A 17,435-nucleotide genomic window follows, 5' to 3' on the forward strand; every position below is an offset into this window, starting at 1 on the left:
TAAGAGGATGGTTGCAAAACGAGGACCCAAAAAAATGTAAGGGAAGGTCAATTTCCTTGAGATGCAGGACAGAATTGTTTTGCTGCGGCTTTTTCCAAAATGTGTTTTGTTTAGCTTTGCTTAGATTTTCTTGGTTTATCCCTCCGTCTAAGGATAAAGTCGCCTTGATCCCGCTTGGCTGTTCAAATCCGATCAAGATTAGCCAGGTTCTGTCATCTGCGCCGGGCTCTGGGTGGAAATTGAACAAAATATTCAGAAATGTCGGTCTGCATGCCTCGCGGGGATAAAAGGAAGTCTCGGAGAAGCATAGAATCAGACGGGATTGAAGAGGTCATCAAGTCCAGCCCTGCACACTGCAGATTTCACGGCACCGTCGCTGTTAGAGGAGTTTTTGCTCTCTGTTGGAAAACCTCCATTGAAAGGGAAGAAGCTCTCCTCCTCCTCTTCCTCCTCCTCCTCCTCACCACCATCTCCACTTCTCCTCCTCCTCTTCTTCCTCTCACCACCACCATTACTTCTCCTCTTCCTCTTCCTCCTCACCACCACCATCTCCACTTCTTCTCCTCCTCCTCTTCCTCCTCCTCACCACTACCATCACCACTTCCCCTCCTACTCCTTACCACTACTATCACTTCTCTTCTTCCTCCTCCTCACCATCACCACTTCTCCTCCTCCTCATCACCACCATCACCACTCCTCCTCCTCTTCCTTCTCACTACCTATCACCACTCCTTCTCCTCACCATCACCACTCCTCCTCCTCCTCACCACCATTATCACCACTCCTTCTCCTCTTCCTCCTCCACCACCGTCACCACTTCTCCTCCTCACCACCACTATCACCACTCCTACTTCTCCTCCTCCTCCTCCTCCTCACCACCACTATCACCACTCTTCCTTCTCCTCCTCCTCCTCCTCACCACCATTACCACTTCTCCTCCTCCTCCTCCTCACCACCACCACCATCACTTCTCCTCCTCACCACCACCACTATCACCACTCCTCCTTCTCCTCCTCCTCCTGACCACCATCACCTTCTCCTCCTCTTCCTCACCACCACTATCACCACTTCTTCTCCTCCTCCTCTTCCTCACCACCACTATCACCACCTCCTTCACCTCCTCCTCCTCATCATCACTTCTCCTCCTCCTCCTCACCACCACTATCACCATTCCTTCTCCTCCTCTTTCTCCTCCTCCTCCTCACCACCACCACCACCATCATTTCTCCTCCTCCTTACCACCACCACTATCACCACTCCTCCTTCTCCTCCTTCGCCTCCTCCTCTTCCTCACCACCATCACCACTCCTCCTCCTCCTCCTCCTCCTCCTCACCACCACCACTTCTTCTCCTCCTCCTACCCTCCCACCACTAAAAGCTTGGACTGTAGACCTATGGCATCTGTCCTCCCTACTTAGACAAATGCCCCTTCAGACTAGGGATTTGCATCCCAGTAAGACAGAACGGTGGCTTGTTTAGCTTTGGAGAAGTCCCAGCGGAGAACACCATCAGTATGAATGACAGAGGATGGCTTGGGGGTTAATTCGTCGTCTGAAGTCTGCCACTGCATCTCATTGAACTAATCAGGGATATGACAAATTGCAGCTCAATCTACTGGGCTAATTCCGCCTTTGACTGTATTTGCCTGAGACACTCAGCTGTGACTCTGAGGTCCTGGGTGCCCCCTCCGAGCCTGGCTGTTTCCTTCAGGTCTTTCATTGCCCAATGGACTGGAACTGTCCATGTTCCACCTCTGCTTCCTCCCTTCCTTCCAGGGATCTTCCTCCAGAATCCCACAGAGGTCAGGGATTCCTGGATCCAAGAACAAGGCTTCAACTGCCAGTGCTGTATAGAATCTATTCTGGCTTATTTTGCCAACCATTCTATATTTTTTCCCCCTCTCTCTTCCTTCTCCTTTCTCTTCTCCTCCTCCTCCTCCTCCTCTTCTTCTTCTTCTTCCTCCTCCTCCTCCTCCTCCTCCCTTCTAGCACTGATGATGTTCCCTAGTTGGGTCATGAAACGTCTGCAAGGAAACCACCCAGCTCAGAGAGCACCAAGGACCCCACTGTTGTCCTCCTCCTCCTCCTCCTCCTCTTCTTCTTCTTCTTCTTCTTCCTCCTCCTCCTCCTCCTCCTCCCTTCTAGCACTGATGATGTTCCCTAGTTGGGTCATGAAACGTCTGCAAGGAAACCACCCAGCTCAGAGAGCACCAAGGACCCCACTGTTGTCCTCCTCCTCCTCCTCCTCCTCTTCTTCTTCTTCTTCTTCTTCCTCCTCCTCCTCCTCCTCCTCCCTTCTAGCACTGATGATGTTCCCTAGTTGGGTCATGAAACGTCTGCAAGGAAACCACCCAGCTCAGAGAGCACCAAGGACCCCACAGTTCTCCTCCTTCTCTTCTTCCTCCTCCTCCTCCTCCTCCTCCTCCTCCACAACTCTTTCTCCACTTCTTCTCCTCTTTCCCCTTCTCCTTCTCCTCCTCCTCCTCCTTCAGCGTTTCCCCTTTCTCCTCCCTCTGCAAATATTTTTTAAAGTTTCTCCTTCTCTTTGCCAACAAGACAGCCGCGCACATTTACTACGGGGGGGGGGAATCTGTCAGCTCTTCCGCTTTCAGGCCCGCCACCCCTGTGACAGAACAACACATCCGTCTGGATGTACGTGTGACAAGCTAATAGAGAGTCGTGGCCGAGTGCACAATTAAATTGGCAAGATGTGTTCTTGACAAACCCAGGCTATCATTGATAATGATTGCGTTGTTGTCGCTTGGAAATACAGGGTTCGAGACTGGGAGACCCCTGCGTTCTGGCCCTTTGGCTACAGTAAGAAAAGTGACAGCCAGGGGAGACGTCACTCATCTCTGGCTGATGTGACAGATGTGGCTCTGCCAGACCAGAATGCCCCCGCGTCAAATAACTCATGCCCGGACTGAGCTCTTGCAGCACAACCTTGGTGGGCTTGCTAGATAAAAATGCCAAATCCGGCCAAAACATCTGGCTTGCTGTAAATCAGCATCCTCATAAAAGATGCTTCCAATAGGCGCCGGGGGGGGGGGGCAATCCCGAAACATCTGGGGCACCCCTTGAGGACCAGCAGTACTGGCAACATCCCCATCCATCTATCGCAAAAGGCAGCTTTAGTTGCAGTGTAGCCATCTTAGGGGTCCTTGGCGCTTTCAGAGGTTTTTTTTTCTCTCACAGACATTTTATTACCCAACTAGGGAACATCATCAGTGCCAGAAGGGAGGAGGAGGAGGAGGAGGAGGAGGAGGAGGAGGAGGAGGAGGAGGACAACTATGGGAACCTTGGTGCTCTCTGAGCTAGTTGTTGTAGAGTAGACATTTCATGACCCAACTAGGTAACATCATCAGTGCTAGAAGGGAGGAGGAGGAGGAGATCTATTCTATGGGATCCTTGGTGCTCTCTGAGCTGGGTGGTTTTCTTGCAGACATTTTGTGACCCAACTAGGGAACATCATCAGTGCTAGAAGGGAGGAGGAGGAGGAGGAGGAAGGAAGGAAGGAAGGAAGGAAGGAAGGAAGGAAGGAAGGAAGGAAGGAAGGAAGGAAGGAAGGAAGGAAGGAAGGAAGGACTGTGGGGTCCTTGGTGCTCTCTCATCTTGGCTGTCTTCTTGCAGACGTTTCATGACCCAACTAGGTAACATCATCAGTGCTAGGAGGGAGGAGGAGGAGGAGATCTATTCTATGGGGTCCTTGATGCTCTCTGAGCTGGGTGGTTTTCTCACAGACGTTTCATGACCCAACTAGGGAACATCATTAGTGCTAGAAGGGAGGAGGAGGAAGGAAGGAAGGAAGGAAGGAAGGAAGGAAGGAAGGAAGGAAGGAAGGAAGGAAGGAAGGAAGGAAGGAAGGAAGGAAGGACTGTGGGGTCCTTGGTGCTCTCTCATCTTGGCTGTCTTCTTGCAGACGTTTCATGACCCAACTAGGTAACATCATCAGTGCTAGGAGGGAGGAGGAGGAGGAGATCTATTCTATGGGGTCCTTGATGCTCTCTGAGCTGGGTGGTTTTCTCACAGACGTTTCATGACCCAACTAGGGAACATCATCAGTGCTGGAAGGAAGGAAGGAAGGAAGGAAGGAAGGAAGGAAGGAAGGAAGGAAGGAAGGAAGGAAGGAAGGACTGTGGGGTCCTTGGTGCTCTCTGAGCTGGGTGGTTTTCTTGCAGACATCTCATGACCCAAGTAAGTGACGTCATCAATGCCAGAAGGGAGAGGAATTTGCTCTTATGCTTACATAGGCAGTCTCAACTTACAATGTCCATTTAGTGACCGTTCAAAGTTACAACTGAAAAAAAGTTACCTGTGACCATTTTTCACACTTACGACCATTGCCGCATCTCCGCGACCATGGGAATAAAACTCAAATGCTTGGCAACGGGCTCGCGTTTATAACCTTGGGGATCAAGCAAATCCCCTTTTACGACCTTCTCACCAGGAAAGTCCTGGGGGAAGCCAGATTCACTTGAGCAGCGTGCTACTGACGAGCGGCGGCAGTAATTCACGGAGCAATTGGGTCAAGAAAGATTGCAAAATGATGGAGCACCCACGAGTCCAGCTTAGGAGCCCCCTTTTCCTCCTCCAAGGATGGTGATCTCCAGATGACCGCGATGCCGTTCGGTCCCAGGCAGACAGGCCTTACTCAGACTCCGATGGGTCCTGTGGGGAGCTGGGTTGGCATCTCCCAGGGCTGTTTCTCTGCCAGGCTCCCAGCTCTGACTTTAATCTCCGGGTCCCGCCGTGTTTCTGGGCTGACATTTGGGGAGGGCACAATGGCACCACATCCATCACAGCTGGGGAGCGAAGAAAGGCGAGAAGGAAAGGTTGGGGTGAAAGCAGAGATGTAACAGTTTGCTCTTTGTGGGTGTTTTGGGGGGGGTTGTCTCTGCTCCCCCCCCCCATGCCCCCAGGTTTTTTGGATATGGATTAGGCTTGGATTCCAGACACACACACACAAACACACACACACAGAGAGAGAGAGAGAGAGAAGGAGAGAGAGAAATTGAGAGGAGAGAGACAGAGAGGGAGAGAGAGAAATTGAGAGAGAGAAAGGGAGAAGAAGAGAGAGAGGGAGAAATTGAGAGGAGAGAGAGAGAAAGAGAGAGAGAAGGAGAGAGAAATAGAAGGGGAGAGAGAGAAATTGAGAGGAGAGGGAGAGAGGGAGAGGGAGAGAAATTGAGAGGAGAGAAAGGGAGAGAGGGGGAGAAATTGAGATGAGGGAGAGAGAGAGAGAAAGAGAAGGATAGAGAGAGAAATAGAGAGGAGAGAGAAATTGAGGAGAAAGACAGAGAGAGAGAGAAATTGAGAGGAGAGAGAAAGAGGAAGAAGAAGAGAAAGAGACAGAGAGGGAGAAATTGAGATGAGAGAGAAAGAGAGAAAGAGAGAGAGAAAGAGAGGAGAGAGAGAAAGAGAGAAGGAGAGAGAAATTGAGAGGAGAAAGAGTGAGAAGAAGAGAAAGAGACAGAGAGAGGGAGAAATTGAGATGAGAGAGAGAGAGAGAGAAATAGAGAAGGAGAGAGAGAAATTGAGAGGAGAGATAAAGGGAGAAGAGAAAGAGACACAGAGAGGAAGAAATTGAGAGAGAGAAAGAAAGAGGAGAGAGAAATAGAGAGAAGGAGAAAAGAGAGGGAGGAGAGAGAAAGAGGGAAAAGAAGAGAAAGAGAGAGGAGAGAGAAATTGAGAAGAGAGAGAGAGAGGGAGAGAGAAATTGAGAGGAGAGAGAAAGAGGGAGAAAAAGAGAGAGAGAAAGAGGGGGAGAGAAATTGAGAGGAGAGAGAAAGAGAGAGGAAGAAGAAGAGAAAGAGGCAGGGAGGGAGAGAGAGAGAAATTGAGATGAGAGAGAGAGAGAAAAAGAGAGAGAGAGAGACATCCTCCTCCGTTCCCCTGAGCATTTGAAAAAAAAAATCGTTCTTAAAGATTTGATTTCCCAGAAAAAAAACATCAATTCACACCTGTTGCATCTCCTTTTTCTGCAAAAAAAAAAAAAAAATGCACGGAGAATCAGACGAGCTGTGCTCCATTTACAAGAAAACCTAAACGAGTATCGGAGATTGCAAACACTTGGCTACTTTAGCAAGGATCTCGTTGTTAAATGAGAACGTCAAGGATTGTCTTAAAATGCAGGCTTAAGCTGATGGTGCTCTTGGATATTGAGAGAGAATTCTCCGTTTGTTGCTCGCCAACCGTTCACTCAGAACCATTTCATTTTTTTTTGTTTTTAACCTATCTGCATTTGTCATCCATGGCTTTGCTCTCAACGTGACAGGTGAGGAATCAAAGGATCCTAAGGCTTGAAGGACCTCAGAGATCATCTAGTGGTCCAAGCTTCTGCACAGGACAGGAGACATTATGCCGTCCCTGGAAAGTGGCTATCCCGTCTCTTTTGTAAAAAAAACCTCCGGTGATGGAGCACCCACAACTTCTGGAGGCAACTTCCATTCAACTGGTTAATTTGTTCTCACTGTCAGGAAGTTTCTCCTTAGTTCCAGGTTGCTTCTCTCCTTGGTTAGTTTCCATCCGTTGCTTCTTGTCCCGCCTTCAGGCGCTTTGGAAAACAAATTGACCCCCTCTTATTTGGGGCAGCTCCTCAGATATTGGAACACTGCTCTCCTGTCACCCCTAGTTCTTCTTTTCATCAAACTGGACATACCTGCAACTGTTATTAATATATTTTATCCTTTATCGCTTCTTGTCCTGCCTTCAGGTGCTTTGGAGAAGAGGTTGACCCCGCCTTTCTCTATGGCAAGCCCTCAAATTGGAAAACTGCTATCCTGGTCACTCCCTTAATCCTTTTTATTAGACTAGTAAAGGTTTTTTTTTTCCCTATCCCCTATCTCCTTGAAATTAATCAAGGAGAGAAGCCACCTGGAATTAAGGAGAAACTTCCTGACAGTGAGGACAGTGGTCCAGTGGAACAGCTTGCCACCAGAAGTTGTGGGTGTTCCATCACTGGAGGTTTTCAAGAAGAGACTGGACAGCCACTTGTCTGAAATGGTATAGGGTTCCCTGCTCTGAGCATGGGGTTGGACTAGATGACCTCCAAGGTCCCTTCCAGTTCTATTCTGATAATAGAATAGAATAGAAATACAGAACAGAATATAGAAAATGAATAGAATAGAATTACAGAATAGAGTAGAATAGAATAGAATAGAATAGAATAGAATAGAATTATGGGATGGAATAGAATAGAATAGAATAGAATAGAATTATGGGATAGAATAGAATAGAAATAGAATTATGGGATGGAATAGAATAGAAATAGAATAGAATAGAATAGAATTATGGGATAGAATAGAATTAAAGAATAGAATAGAATAGAATAGAATAGAATAGAATAGAATAGAATAGAATAGAATAGAATAGAAGCTGGAAGGGACCTTGGAGGTCTTCTAGTCCAGCCCCCTGTTCAAGCAGGAGGACTATCCTTTACCATTTCAGATAAGTGAATGTCCAGTCTCTTCTTAAAAACTTCCAGCAATGGAGCACCCATGATTTCTGGTGGCAAGTCGTTCCACTGGTTGATTGTCCTCACTGTTAGGAAGTTTCTCCTTAATTCCAGGTTGCTTCTCTCTCTGTTCGTTTCCAACCATTGTTTCTCGTCCTTCCCTCTGGTGCTTTGGAGAATAATTTGACCCCCTCCTCTTCTTTGTGGCAGCCCCTCAAATACTGGAACGCTGCTATCATGTCTCCCCTATTTCTTCTTTTCTTTAAACTAGCCAAACCCAAGTCCTGCAGCTGTTCTTCGTATGTTTTGGTCTCCAGGCCTTGGATCATCTTAGTTGCTCTTCTCTGAATTTTCTCCAGACTCTGAACCTCTTTTTTGTGATATGGTGACCAAAACTGGCTGCGGTACTCTAGGTGTGGTCCCACTAGGGTTTTATAAAGCGGTGCTAGTCCTTCTTGAGGGAACGTCTTTGCTGACGGAGAATTTTTCTTCCTCCAGGAAGTCCTGTTGAGCTTGGGTTCGGTGATTGAGACCTCCAGCCTCCGGGAAGTCATCAAGGACGCCATCGCTTCCGTGCTGCCCAAAGTGGTAAGTGCCCGATGGGGTCTTCAGGGAGAGGGTGGGACCAAAGGGGCAGGCGGGACTTTGTTTGCTCCAGCTACACCTGTACAGGTGAGTCAACCCCAACCTGGCATGGACTCACCGGAGAGCACAGGGGTCAGGTCCCTTGCCTTGACCTCCTTGGCTGATGTTGAAAAAGCAAGACAGACACACAAAATCGGTAAGAAGTACAGAGAAGCTTTATAGAATAAGGGACAATTGACTCCTGGGAGGGGAAAAATGAGCAATTTGCATCTCATGAGGTTCTGCTCGGATCTCCAGTCAGGGATCGGAGAATCACAAGGTTGAAAGGGACCCTTGAGGTCATGTCATCCAGCCCCTTTGCTCAGGGCTGGGTCCATTACAGCATCTCTTGTCATATGATCATTCATGGTTTCTATGAAGATTCTGTGGGAGGAAAACAGCTCATCCAGAGGGATAGAATAGAATGGAATGGAATGGAATGGAGTAGAGTAGAGTAGAGTAGAGTAGAACAGAACAGAACAGAACAGAACAGAACAGAACAGAATAGAATAGAATAGAAAATATGGAATGGAATAGAATGGAATGGAAGGGAAGGGAAGAGAAGAGAATGGAAATAAGGAATAATATAGAATAGAATAGAATAGAATAGAATAGAATAGAGCTGGAAGGGACCTTGGAGGTCTTCTAGTCCAGCCCCCTGCTCAGGCAGGACTATGCCTTGAGATCTACCCTGGATCTTTTAGCCTCTTCCACAGGGATAGAAGAGAAGAGAAGAGGAGAGGAGAGGAGAAGAGAAGAGAAGAGAAGAGAAGAGAAGAGAAGAGAAGAGAAGAGGGAAAACAGAAAATAGAATAGAAAATAGAATAGGATAGAATATAGAATAGAACAGAATATAGACTAGAAGAGAAGATAGAATAGAAAATAGAGAATAGAAAATAGAATAGAATAGAATAGAATAGAATAGAACAGAATGGACAAGCAGAGTTTGATCTCTGCCTCCTGCTTAAGAAGGTACAGGAAGTCCTCAACTTACGACGGCAATGGAGCCAAAAATTTCAATGGCTAAGCAAGACCGTTGTTAAGTGAATTTTGCCCCATTTTACAAACTAGTTAAGTGATTCGTGTGGTCGTTAAACAAGTCTGCCTTCTCCCCCATTGTCCATGCTTGTCAAAAGGTCCCAGAAGGTGATCACGTGACCCCAGGCATAAATAGATGCCAGTTGCCCGGTGTCCGAATTTCGATCGCGTGACCATGGGGATAGCTGCAACGGTCGTAAGTGCGAAAAACTTACTTTTCTCAGTGCCGTCGTAACTTCGAACGGTCACTAAATGAACGGTTGTAAATCGAGGACCGCGTGTATTATGGCTTTTGTCAGTTGGGAAAGAGAGAAAATAATGGACTGGGTTTAAAAATGCAACCCACTGCTTTGATCCAATCAGTAGGTTTCTGAGATGCAGAAATCTATGTGGAACCTGTTTGATGGGCTGTGGTGGAATGTGGTCTGGATTCCTCAGGAGGGAGGGGCTGCATTCCAGAGGACCGAGAGACAGCAAAGCTCAGACAGTTTGTGTGAGAGAAAGCGGGCGAAGACAGCTCCTCCTTAACGGTTCCCAGAGTGTATCTTTCACAATGCAAGTACAGAACTGGCCAAAATGGTGGAAACCTTTTGGGGAAAGCGTACAGTAGAAATGCCACCGTTGGTTAAGTTTCCACCTATTTTTCTTCTCATTTCTTTGTAACTGTAGCCTCGTTCACTTAACAATACTATTTTACATCGCTTTCTGGGCAACCAGTCAACTCTTTGCACCACGACCTTAATTTTATTAACGTTTTACAAGCTCACTCAATGAAAGAACACAAAAAAACCCCAACCGACTTGATAGCCATCACAGAACACCCTGACAAATGTCCTCCTCTCGGCTTCAATACAGGACATCAATCACTGGATCCTACCGTGATCTGATTGGCTCATGGCCAAAACAAGAGGACACCTGATTGGCTCTCTAAACCAGTGGTTCTCAACCTTTTTAATGCTGCGACCCCCAACCGGTCGTAAGTCGAGGACTACTCAACGGGTCGTAAGTCAAGGACTACTCAACTGGTGCAGCACCGTTTGCAGACTGGGACTTTTGGCGGGCTCAGCAGGGCAGAGACAGCCTGGACAATTCCTATTGGCTTTGGAAAGCCAATAGAATGAGACTCTATTCAAGAGAGACTGTTCTATTGGCTTTCAAAAGCCAATAGAATAAAAGGGAGTAGCACAGCTAAGGAAAAGGGGGGAAAAAATGGCGGACTGCGTTGTTTGGCGACCCCCGTGAAATGGTCGTTCGACCCCAAATGGGGTCCCGACCCACAGGTTGAGAACCGCTGGTCTAAACACTCATGCTCATTGGCTACAATCAGAGGAAGCAAAGCTACCTGAGATCAACCTAAGCAAGTTGTGCTTCCTTTTTCTGATTCTTTAGCTATAACTTTTCATAGAATACAGTACAGATAATTGAACAAACTATGTTGCATTACATTCTTGATTAAATGATCTTTCCATTGATATATAACTTTATGGTACTGCTCCAAAACAAAAGGGCTGGTATTAGCCATCAAACCTCAAAAATACACTTTTCCCCCAAAAGTTTCCACAATTTTGGCCACCACTATAGTTGCTTTAATTTGGACAGCTTTCACTCTGTAGGTGAGAAACAAGCAAGAAATAATGCTGCATGTCTTTCTTGGTTTTTGGGGTCCTGACTGGAAAGGTTTTAGAGGTGAGGAACATCTAAGGAATGATTGGTGACATCACCCAAGGTCCAGTCCCTTTATAGGAAGGACCTTAGAGAGATTTATATATACATATATATATATATATATGTATATATGTATATGTATGTATGTGTGTGTGTGTGTGTGTGTGTGTGTGTGTGTGTGTGTATATATATATATATATATATATATATATATATATATATATAATATATAGTGTTTTCTGAGGTTTTCGCGGGTATTTGTATGTAGGTCTTTGGTTGTTCGGGTTTTCTCCCGCGTAAAATTGGAAGTGTCTTGGCGACGTTTCGACGAAGTCCCATTCGTCACCTTCAGGCTGGTGTTTTCAGCTTCGTGCTTCGAGCAGCTGCTCAAAGCACGAAGCTGAAAACACCTGAAGATGACGAATGGGACTTCGTCGAAACGTCGCCAAGACACACTGGGACTTCGTCGAAACGTCGCCAAGACACTTCCAATTTTACGCGGGAGAAAACCCGAACAACCAAAGACCTACATATATGTATACATACATACATGCATACATACATACATACATACATACATACATACATACATGTATACATATATATATATATATATAGTTGTTGTTGTTGTTAATTGCGAAGTCATGTCCGACCCCTCGCGACCCCATGGACAATGTTCCTCCAGGTCTTCCTGTCCTCTACCATCTTCTGGAGTCCATTTAAGCTCACGCCTCCTGCTTCAGTGACTCCATCCAGCCATCTCATTCTCTGTCGTCCCCTTCTTCTCTTGGCCTCCATCTTTCCCAGCAATCCTTCCTTCTCATTAGGTGGCCAGAGTATTTGAGTTTCAACTTCAGGATCTGGCCTTCTAAAGAGCAGTCGGGGTTGATCTCTTCTAGGACTGACCGGTTTGAACGCCTTGCCGTCCAAGGGACTCGCAGGAGTCTTCTCCAGCACCATAGTTCAAAGGCCTCCATGCTTTGGCGCTCGGCCTTTCTTATGGTCCAACTTTCACAGCCATACATTGCAACTGGGAAAACCATGGCCTGGACTATACGCACTTTTGTTGGCAGGGTGATGTCTCTGCTTTTTAGAATGCTGTTTAGATTTGCCATAGCTTTCTCCCCAGGAGCAAGCGTCTTTTAATTTCTTGGCTGCAGTCCCCATCTGAGGTGATCTTTGAGCCCAGAAAAATAAAATCTGTCACCACCTCCATTTCTTCCCCATCTATTTGCCAGGAATTGAGAGGGCCGGATGCCATGATTTTGGTTTTCTTAATGTTGAAATATATATAATTCAGTTTACTAAGAAAACTGTCAATTCACAAATTCTTGTGGCGGGAACAAAGCATCGGAACAATTTTCACCCATCTCAGCTTAAAACCTCTAAGAAACTTTTTGGGTTCGTGATGTCTAGAACCACACATAATTTCTGCGACAAATTTACTGATCTCTCCCCGCAGCTCGTATCGTCAGGCTCAGAGCTCAAACTGGCAGCGTAATCAACTTAAAAAAACAAAAACAAAAAACAGGCTGATTCAATTGTAGCAGGGCGATTATTTTCCATAAAGCTGATTAAGATGAAAATCAGCAACCTGTTCGTGTGTCGGCTTCTGCCACACACAATTGAGCGTGGATGTCGTTCGGATAAAATAATTACAATGAGTGAATTATTGCAAACTGGGGCGTCTCGTGAGAGATTGGTGAAATCTTGCACAATCCCCCATAAAGTCTTGGCCAGATTTTATCTGCTTCGTTCACGCGTTATCTTGTGGATGTGGGTCATCTTGATGGTCTAGTTCAGGGGTCTTCAAACTTGGCCCTTTGATGACTTGTGGAATTCAACTCCCAGAATTCCTCAGCCAGGCATGCTGGCTGAGGAATTCTGGGAGTTGAAGTCCACAAGTCATCAAAGGGCCAAGTTTGAAGACCCCTGGTTCAGCTCAACACTGAGTCCTTGTCCGGGGCATTGAAGCCCAACTGCACACGCCCGGGTGTGATTGAAGTAACACAACTTTATTCTGCACAGGAGGATAAGTTGAGACTCTGGAAAGAGTGCAGAGAAGAGCAACAAAGAGGATCAGGGGACTGGAGGCTAAAACATATAAGGAACGATTGCTGGAATTGGACATGTCTGGTTTAATGAAGAGAAGGACAAGGGGGGACATGATAACAGTCTTCCAATATCTCAGGGGCTGCCCCAAAGAAGAGGGAGTCAAGCTCTTCTCCAAAGCCGCTGAAGGCCGGACAAGGAGCAACGGATGGAAACTCCTCAAGGAGAGAAGCAACCTGGAACTAAGGAGAAACTTCCTGACAGTGGGAACAATTAACCAGTGGAACCACCTGCCTCCAGAAGCGGTGAATGCTCCAACACTGGAAGTTTTTAAGAAGACACTGGACAGCCATTTGTCCGGAATGGTGTAGGGTTTCCTGCCTGAGCAGGGGGTTGGACTAGATGACCTCCAAGGTCCCCTCCACCTCTGTGATTCTTTTATTCTGTATCCCCCTCAGAGTCTGTGGGTGATTGTTGTTTGCAGGCAGCCAAAGCTCAAAACTCACAAACGTGACCCTCATGAGGTCATGTGTTCCCCCCTTTGGGCACAAATGGCTAAAACTCATATAGCGATTAAAGATACAGATGTTCATAGGTTGCCCAAAGGTTTTCATAGTATAATGGTGACTTCAGCACATCTTATGCTGTACAGCAGTGGTTCTCAACGTTTGTGTGACGGCGACCCCCGTCACACAAACGTTATGTGCATGCGCGGCGCGGCGAGCATGGGGGCAGGGCCCCCATGTGTGGTGCGCATGCGTGGTGCCGCCCATGCGCGGTGCGCATGAGTGGTGCACCCCATGCGCGGTGCGCCCCATGTGCGGGGTGCATGTGCGGCGGTGCCCCCATGCGCAGCGCACATGTGCGGCGGCGCCCCCGGAGGGGAGAAAATGGCAGATCGCCACCTTTGGCGACCCCCGAAAAATGGTCGATTGACCCCAAATGGGGATCGCGACCCATAGGTTGAGAACCGCTGCTGTACAGGTAGTCCTCAAGTTACAGCCATCCATTTACTGACTATTCAAAGTTACCACGGCACTGGAAAAAGGGACTTATGACCATTTTTCACACTTACAACCGCTGCAGCATCCTGGGATCAGGTGATCAGAATTCAGACATTTGGCAACTGACTCGTATTTATGACGTGCTTGCAGTGGTCCCAGATTCACTTAACAACCGTGTGACTAATTTGACAACTGCAGTGATTCTCTTAACGGCTGTGGCAAGCAAGGTCGTAAAACGGGGCAAAAGCCACTTAGCAACGGTCCCGCTTAGGGACAGGAATTTCGGACTTCCCTTGTGGTCACAAAGCCGAGGACTACCTGTATATCCAATTCTCCCAATTCTTACCAGACTCTCTGATAAGACATTGGCTCCGACGTTTTCGTTAAAAGTTAGATGAATAATCATATTATTCCTGGGCTGATTGACAGCCTGGTTCTTTAGCCAGGATGGAAGCAAAAGGAACAAATGAGCTTTGGATTCTTCCAGCTGGGAAACACACACACACACCCACACACACACCCATACACAAAACACTTTTTAAGACCAAGCCCTCAGGCTGTTGAGTGAAGTCTCCCCTTGATCGTTGGCTGATTCAGCAGCAGAGAAAAACCTGGCAAAATACATCAAGGTCGGTGTCCGCTGCAAGAGAGAAATTCACAAAGGTGCAAAGGCTTTGTAAATCCTCGGGCTTTGATGTAGCGGCTCCAGGGGATCTGTCAAATCCGAAGGGCGACGGTGCTCCATCAAAAGAGGCCCATCCTCTCCTCAGCCCCAAGACTGATCCATTCCAGGATCACCTTACAGATTGCAAACTCATTTCTTTTTTTAAAGTCTTTTTTCTTCTTATTATTCTCTGCAGAGAAGATAAACAACACTCCCAAAGTCTACAAACCTGTGTAGATTCAGAATAGTATAGAGTTGGAAGGGACTCTGGAGGTCTTCTAGTCCATCCCCTTGCTCAAGCTGGGAACCCTACACCATTTCAGACAAATGGCTGTCCAGTCTCTTCGTAAAAACTTCCAGTGTTGGCGCATTCACCGCTTCTGAAGGCAGGTTGTTCCACTGGTTAATTGTCCTCACTGTCAGGAAGTTTCTCCTTAGTTCCAGGTTGCTTCTCTCCTTGGTGAGTTTCCATCCGTTGCTTCTTGTTCTGCCTTCAGGGGCTTTGGGGAATAGGTTGGAAACTGATCAAGGAGAGAAGCAACCTGAAATTAAGGAGAAACTCCCTAATAGTGAGGACAATTAACCAGTGGAACAGCTTGCCACCAGAAATCATGGGCACTCCATCACTGGAGGTTTTTAAGAAGAGACTAGACAGTCACTTGTCCGAGATGGTATAGTTTTCCTGCTTGAACAGGAGGCTGGACTAGAAGACCTCCAAAGTCCCTTCAAGCCCTATTCTATTCTATTCTATTCTATTCTATTCTATTCTATTCTTCCATTCCATTTCATATATTCTATTCTATTTCTATTCTATTCTATTCTATTCTATTCTATTCTATTCTATTCTATTCTATTGTATTCTTCCATTCCATTTCATATATTCTATTCTATTCTATTCTTCCATTCCATTTCATATATTCTATTCTATTTCTATTCTATTTCTATTCTATTCTATTCTATTCTATTCTATTCTATTCTTCCATTCCATTCCATGTTTTCTATTCTATTCTATTCTATTCTATTCTATTCCAATAGAGAGAAATTACACATTCACGGTGAGGAGATGTTTTGAGAGCTACATAACAGGGCAGAAGTCCCCAAACATGGCAACTTTTAAGACTTGTGGACTTCAACTCCCAGAATTCCCCAGCCAGCCATGCTGGCTGGGGAATTCTGGGAGTTGAAGTCCACAGGCCTTACAGTTGCCAAGGTTGGGGACCCCTGCAATAGGGTCTCCGTGGGCCAGGTGTGGTGTGGGATACAGGCTGCCCATCTCTGATCCTGCTGGTACTGTCCACAGTTCAGAAAAATTGATTTTTTTCTCTCCCTCTCTCCTGGCAGGAGTTGAACAGCCCTTCTTAAGTCAGTGTGATTGAATTACTGGGACGATGTACCTTTTGCAGACTGAATTAGAAGATTAATGGGCTATGTTGTCATCTTCTAATTTTATTGTTCTCGCCCGAACCTCCTGGGGGGACGGTGTGGGAGGGGACAAGGTTATGAATTAATCTTGCTGTTGAAAAAGGAGAGAAAGAACAAGCAACACAAAAAAAATCGGTAAGAAGTACAGAGAAGCTTTATAGAATAAGGGACAATTGATTCCTGGGAGGGGGAAAACGAGCAATTTGCATCTCATGAGGTTCTGCTCGGATCTCCAGTCAGGGATTGGAGAATCAAAAGGGATAGAATAGAATAGAATAGAAAATAGAATGGAATGGAATGGAATAGAATAGAATAGAATAGAATAGAATAGAATAGAATAGAATAGAATAGAATAGAATAGAATAGAATAGAATAGAACAGAATAGAATAGAATAGAATAGAATAGAATATATGGAATGGAATAGAATAGAATACAATAGAATAGGAATGGAATGGAATGGAATAGAATAGAACAGAACAGAACAGAACAGAACAGAACAGAATAGAATAGAATAGAATAGAATAGAATAGAATAGAATAGAATAGAATAGAATAGAATAGAATAGAACAGAACAGAATAGAATATATGGAATAGAATAGAATACAATAGAATAGAATGGAATGGAATGGAATAGAATAGAACAGAACAGAACAGAACAGAACAGAATAGAATAGAATAGAATAGAATAGAATAGAATATATGGAATGGAATAGAATAGAATAGAATAGAATAGAATAGAATAGAATAGAATAGAATAGAATAGAATAGAATAAGAAATGGAACAGAATGGAACGGAACAACAGAACAGGATAGAATAGAATAGGAGAGTTGGAAGGGATCTTGGAGGTCTTCTAGTCCAACCCTCTGCTCAGGCAGGATTAGGGCTTGAGCTCTACCTTGGATCTCTGTAGAGAATCAGAAATATGACCTTGATGGAGATATTCAGCCTCCGTTGCCCAGGGAAAAAGCAATAAAGCATTTTTAAAGTCCAGAACATCTGGATAACATCCAGAACTCATTCAGACAGAGTCACTGGAGTATAAGGAGGAGGAGGAAAGCTAGCATGACCAGATTTACAAGATTGATGTCAGCTTCACGAGGCAGAACCTGACCATGAAATCATCTCTACAGGAAGGCTAAACCTACTTTTGTTGAAATGGGCTCACAATTACAGAATCTTGCAAGCAGCCAAAAAAGCGTATACAATCACTTTTGTGGGTTGTATAAACAGAGGCATAGAATCAAAATCACGTGATGCATTTAGGACTGCTTTACAAAGCCTTAGTAAGGCCACATCTGGAGTACTGCAGTCAGTTTTGGCCACCACATTACAAAAAAAGATGTTGAGACTTTGGAACAAGTGCAGAGAAGAGCAACTAAGACAGCAGTTCTCAACCTGTGGGTCGGGACCCCATTTGGGGTCGAACGACCATTTCACGGGGGTTGCCAAACAACGCAGTCCGCCATTTTTTTCCCCCTTTTCCTTAGCTGTGCTCCTCCCTTTTCTTCTATT

At 45.8% G+C, this 17,435-nt stretch overlaps 1 long non-coding RNA gene across 1 annotated transcript in view; it reads left to right on the top strand.

Annotated features, from left to right (window-relative positions):
* Positions 1-17,435, top strand: part of LOC120298096 — a 122,107-nt gene that overhangs the window by 78,228 nt on the left and 26,444 nt on the right. The window contains exon 2 of the long non-coding RNA XR_005553948.1: positions 7,951-8,040. This is a non-coding gene — a long non-coding RNA (uncharacterized LOC120298096). The remainder of the gene's footprint in view (positions 1-7,950; positions 8,041-17,435) is intronic.

This window comes from Crotalus tigris, unplaced genomic scaffold (assembly GCF_016545835.1).
Source record: "Crotalus tigris isolate CLP2741 ecotype Arizona unplaced genomic scaffold, ASM1654583v1 scf7180000023742.128080, whole genome shotgun sequence".
NCBI lineage: Eukaryota > Metazoa > Chordata > Lepidosauria > Squamata > Viperidae > Crotalus > Crotalus tigris.